Genomic DNA, 5899 nt, shown 5'->3' on the forward strand with positions numbered 1-5899 from the left:
AAGAAATTATCATGTGCACGTTCAAGAGACACAAATCTTGTTGATAGTAAACTTGGTTGTGTTGGAACCATAGTCAGAATTTATGAAGTATTGTATCATATCTTCAAGTAGGTAAATGAAATCTCTCTTCATGCAATAATGACATGTACATTTCTTAAAACTATACATAATTCTAAAGTTTTGAGTCGTGTATTTTGATAGATGGTTTTAAAGGTGGATTGGTTTCATGTCGAGTATAAAGGCAATAAAGCAACAATGAAAAGAGAACCGTCTGGATTTTGGTCTGTCGACTCCTCAAAGTTATTGTGTGCAACAAAAGAGCTTTACATTCTGCCAACTCATGTTGAACAAGTGTTATTTTACAAGAATATAGATGCTCATCCATGGTGGCAAGTTGTGCATGTCCAACCTAGAGGTCGACACTTGTTTGATAGCATTGACCCTGAGGAAGCAGATCAGAATGAATTGATTACATCCTCAAACCTAGACACATCGATGTCCGAGAGGTGTAGAATTCTTCTTTTAGATCATGATGACATTGTAGATGATGAGAATGACAACGATCCAGACTCTAACACTAAAGAGGAAGAAATAATGGATGTAGAGCCTACGGAGGAAATGAACATCAACACAAATTTAACGACGGAGGAGTTTAAGAAGCCAATAAGAATAATGAAGATGAAATTTTATTGATGATTAATCTCAGAGATGACGATGAGGACTATTAGTCTTACGTGTCAACTCATAGATAAACCTATGTTCACTAAGATTTAATCTCAAAATAAGTCATTGTGAAGTCCTGAGTTTTATGCTTTTCAAAACTTAGTAACAAGGATGGGTGGTGGGGAGTCTCATGGTGCTAGCCTCATATGACTAGTGTTGGGGTTCGATTCCCCTCAGACTCATTTTTCTTTCTCCATCTGTCTACATGGTAATCTTAGCTTCAAGTTTACTGAAAGAAAGTTTGTATCGGGGTTCAATTCCCCTCCTCTACCAAGGCTTCTATCTCGCATTTCAACCCCAGTATCAACATCTCAACCTTTAGTACCCACAATCAAGCATGGTTTTCTGGATCGATTTGGCCTAGAAATAGACCATCAATGCCAATAGTCTTCTATCATTTCCTGGCAACAATTCTAGCATTACCCCTAGTGAGTACCCACAATACCCTTAGCCAGTAGTACCCCCCTCCCAAGTTGCCCATTTGCTACTCCGGTCCTGCTCTCTCTCTCTCTCACTAGTTTTGATGTATGGTCACATCAACCTTGATGTATGTGGCGGTAGTATGGGCCCCATGCTTCTCAACTGTCTCATGGATGCAGATTGAGAGACCACAAATGTGTATGATCTCATGCTTGTTCCGCGTCAAACCATTAGTACCACTATTCTACCTGACATTGATATCAGAGCTCTTTGGTTGTAACTTTTTAGTCTCATAGGCCATTTTGGACTTTTGAAGACATAAATATAGCATTTCATTTTGTTTCATTTCTCTCTCTCTCTCTACTTACCATGCATTGTCGTATTGATGACTCATGAGTTTGCACATTTGCTTGAGCAACCACTTCCGACTCCATCTTGTCCCAAACTTCATGTCGAGTGTGTTGACGACATAGTTCTTACCATCCTTAAGCTAATCATTGTATTGTAAAATATAGTCAATTAGTAATTCAAATAAAAAATTGCAATTCATATTATTTATATTAAATAATACTTACTCCCACGGTACATGAACTTGCTGTAGATAAGACATGTAGAGATTTCTCATCTGACGTCTAAAGGCGATGCCGGCTCCACCCTGATGGATACCCCCATTAGGCGTGATGTCGCATGTGACACTCAAAGTGCCAGTGCATGTGCACATTGATACTAGTGGGGGCACTGGTGGTGTCTTGCCAATCGATTAGCCTAGTTGTGTGCTACTTTGCCTGCGATGGATGGTAGGGTCAGAGAGTGTCCTAGGTTGTTGCCTTATGCCTTATGGACTGATCACACTACTCACAATGTGACTACATGATATATGCCAACAACTGAGTTGATGTATGGGTAGAAGCCATTCATGCCTACAGAGATTTGCACACTTTCTTGGAGTGCTTTACCATGGCAACAAGAAGAGATGACTAGAGAGGATCTTTTGGCTCTTCATATTCATCAGTTGGAGAGAAGAACTAAAGATATTGAAACAGCTATACAAAAACTCAAAGAGGCTAGAATTCGCAACAAAGATCGATTTGATAGCAGACACAGATTGAGACCTAGGGAGATTGTGGAGGGAGATTGGGTGTTGGTCTATGTATGACACCAGTCTAGACAACTAATATAATGGTATCCACAAGGTTTCGAGACGATGGTTTGGGCCTTATTTGGTGCAGAATGTCCATGACAATGCTACATATTCCTTGGCAGAGCTTGATGGCATGGCCTTGCGGATTCCGATTGCAGGAAAGAGAATCAAATTATTCAAGAGAAGAGATGAAATAGCCTATGCAGTCGAGAAGTTGGATGATGAGAATTATGATGCACCTGAACCAGGATTTGATATTGACGTGGATTTTAATAAATGATTTTTCAAAATATGGAAAAATCACATTGACCATCGAGCTTGGCAGTGATGAGGCTGGCTAGTTGTGGCCCATATTTGGTGGATGTGCAGGTCTGGAGGGGGCGAATGTCGTGACGTTGCGTGTCCACCACTGTAAACCTGAGGGCGGATATTTTCGTCAAAAATTTGAACGCATTAGTCAACATCATTTTAGGAAATTATTTTCCATTGTGTGTGTCTTTTTGTTTGCATGTGACACAGGAGCACAAGTAGTTAGGCTAGGCAGAATTTCTTCAGTGCATTCATAATTTTTTGTGTGGAAGCATCATTTGAATGATTACATTACATGGTATTAAGTTGCAAATTTGATGAATGATTGGGCACGAAATTCTCTTCCAAAGCATATTTTTTGTTAGGGCACAATGGATGGAAAAATAGGTTCATATGAAGGAATCCGTTTTGAAGACTCAAGGATTAAAGGAAAAGGTCGTAATGGTGATCCTTCGCTTTGGACTTTCCCCATGTGACTCAATTTGGATGTTGCCAGTGCAAATAATATGTCTCTTCATATGCAAATATGGTTTAACATTTAGTAGCCTACAAAAGCCAAAAGGACATATTGAGCAAAATGTGGTTATATTATGTAGGCTTTAGCTGACAAAGAAAATATATTTTGCATGAGATAGAGCAGCTATGGAGGGCCTAGCTCCCTTTTCCAACACTCAAACAATGCATACTAATCCAGATAGCAACCAAGTTGTACTTCCAAAAGTCAAAGGTGCTTCACAAGCATCATATGTTTCTAGTCGTATCACCAAGACAAGGAGGAACGGAGCCTTATGGAAGTACGGGATGATCCTATAGACAAGAGTACTAGTGCACCATGGCAATGTACAAAGTGGACTACTTCTATGGTGAAGCTCCTGATCAATGCCATACACTCTGAAGGGGAGGATGGACTTGACATTGTTCATGGTAATAAGAGAAATCATGGCTATTTTCAAAAGAAAGGAAAATGGAAACTAGTTTTCCATTATATGATGCAGAGAGGATTCTGTGAGTCACCACATCAATCTGAGAATAAGATTTAATGACCTTATGTTGGGCAAGAGCACAATGGCTTGACTGCCCAGTCTATTATTGAGAAACCATGTCTTCTTGATAAATTGGAAACTATACCTTCAAAGGTAAAGGAAGATGTGAAAAGAATTCTCACCTCAAAACAACTCTTATACAAAGAAATGTGTGAATATTATAATGGCTATGCAAGTCCATTAGACTTAGATTTCCAACCATCCGTACACTGTGGACTTTCAAGCAGGAGCCAAGATACCTATTTGGATAATGAGATGGAAGATATGATAAAGATGAAGAGATAGAAGAGTAGCATGAAGATGGAGGGGCTCATCCTAGAGGAGTTGACAACTTTTCTATTTCCCACAAGAATCACAATGAAACCTTAAGAACGCATGAAGAACACAATAGCTCAGTGTCACTACATACACACACTTTGCAACTTGAATCCTTGACTGGTAAACCTACCTTTCTAGTAGAGCCTGGCACCATGAGGATCGCAGAAAGAAGATTGACAAGAACACACAGTACAACTTGAAGAAGAGAAGCTTGAACTTCAATCTCAAGTTTTAGAGCTTGAGAAGCAATGCTTTAAATAGCAAAGGCTAAGCAGCAAGAAACAGAGAGAGCGTGTGTGAGAAAGAAGAAGAATGGCGATTACAGGGTGATGTCACAGTGATGCAAGGTGACCACACTGAATAAGAAGGACATAACCTTATGGAAGAATAGCTACTACTAAGAGGTCACTTGTTGAGCTTGTGCTTTTGGTGGCCATGGAGCTTCTAGTGGCGTTGGAGCTCATGGTGGCATGAGTGCAGCTGAATCATCAGTGTCAATCTAATTGAATTGATACACCCATCATAAAAAGTAGTCATTGCCATCAACAATATGGCAACGAGTGCAAGGAGGATGCCATCCTGGTAGATGCTCATCCTATGCATCATCGTAGTGAGTTGCTTCCAAGCATGCCAAGCCATATACTCAGTCGCCTCTAATTGCATAAACCAAATTGATGCATGCATTAGTGACGGAGGACGAGACAATGACTTCCTAAAATAAAGGATGGTGATATGTTTGTTCACAGATTCGAATTTTGTTGCAGCTATGACGGCATTTAGAACATTTTGATGACAGAATTGATAAGGAGGATGGCGAAAGCTATTTGATTATAGGTTTAAACCTCTAAGTTTTAGCCTTAAGAAAAAGTTAAGGCTTTAAAAGCCTCAAGCTTTTATAAAAGAGCTAAAAGCACAACATGTGAAGATGGATAGAGAAAACTATATAATGGGGACACTATGAGAGCCTTAGGGCCATCAATTCAAGGGAGAGAGGCTAGAGATTGAGCTTGAATCCCTCGCCTCCTTGAAGATCTCGCTTCAAATTCAAGAGTGTAGGCTTGAGGTGGAGCTTGTATCCCCCACCTTCTTCAATGTTTGCAATCGAATTGAGGAGTGAAGGCTTGAGGTCGAGCTTTAAGCCCCTCACCTACATTGAAGTTTTCGTCATGAGTCTTTATGAAGATTGGCTTGAGTTAAGCTTTAAGCTTCTTGCCTACTTTTGAAGATCGTCATCAAGTTCCATGAAGTGGCTTCTAAGTTGAGCTCTGAGCTCCTTGCCCTCTTCGAAATTCTCATCATCAATTCTACCAGAGTGGCTTGAGTTTTAGCTTGGTGCTCCTTGCCTTCCTTGAATTTCTTCCCTTAAAATCTAACATTCCACCTTCTTCTCTTCTCTCTCAGCTTGAAATCTATGAACCTAAAACTTGCCTATATTTTTAATCAAGGATTTGTTCAAAATTCTTCTGGTTAAGTTTTATTTGATTGAATTCTCCCATCTCAAAGCATCCCTGCAACGAGTGACATTCACAAACCCTCGCGCGAACCCTGTGCAACACTGAGCTAATCAAGACTATTGTATATAAGAGAAGCATCACTAGACATACTTGTATCTAAGGAAAAGAGACCTATGATACTTAGAAATGATATCAATCCATGAGTTTCAAGATGACCTAGTCCTACAATGACACATCTACTAAATGATGTTCTAGTCCAAGATGTGGAGCCATTCATGTATCATTGCCAATATGGATTTTTTAAAATTAGGACCCCTTAGTTTAAAGGTCCTTTGAATCTTGAATAGAAGGATGTTACAAGCTTTCTTCAATAGAAATAGCATTCTAAGAATTAAATCCAAGGGCATACACTCTAAACTCCACACACAAAGTACCGAATTAGACCCCATGAGAATTTGGAGGAAACAACTTCTAAGAAAGGGCTAAGAGGA

The 5899-nt window shown here is 39.7% G+C and overlaps 1 pseudogene; it reads left to right on the forward strand.

Moving 5' to 3' along the window:
• Window positions 1-255: 255 nt before the first annotated feature.
• On the forward strand, window positions 256-728 carry LOC148039967 (uncharacterized; annotated as a pseudogene).
• The last annotated feature ends 5171 nt before the right edge of the window (window positions 729-5899 follow it).

The sequence above is a fragment of the Lygodium microphyllum genome, chromosome 2 (genome assembly GCF_053477565.2).
Source record: "Lygodium microphyllum isolate KBCC chromosome 2, Lygodium_microphyllum_v1.1.10, whole genome shotgun sequence".
NCBI classification, from domain to species: Eukaryota; Viridiplantae; Streptophyta; class Polypodiopsida; order Schizaeales; family Lygodiaceae; genus Lygodium; species Lygodium microphyllum.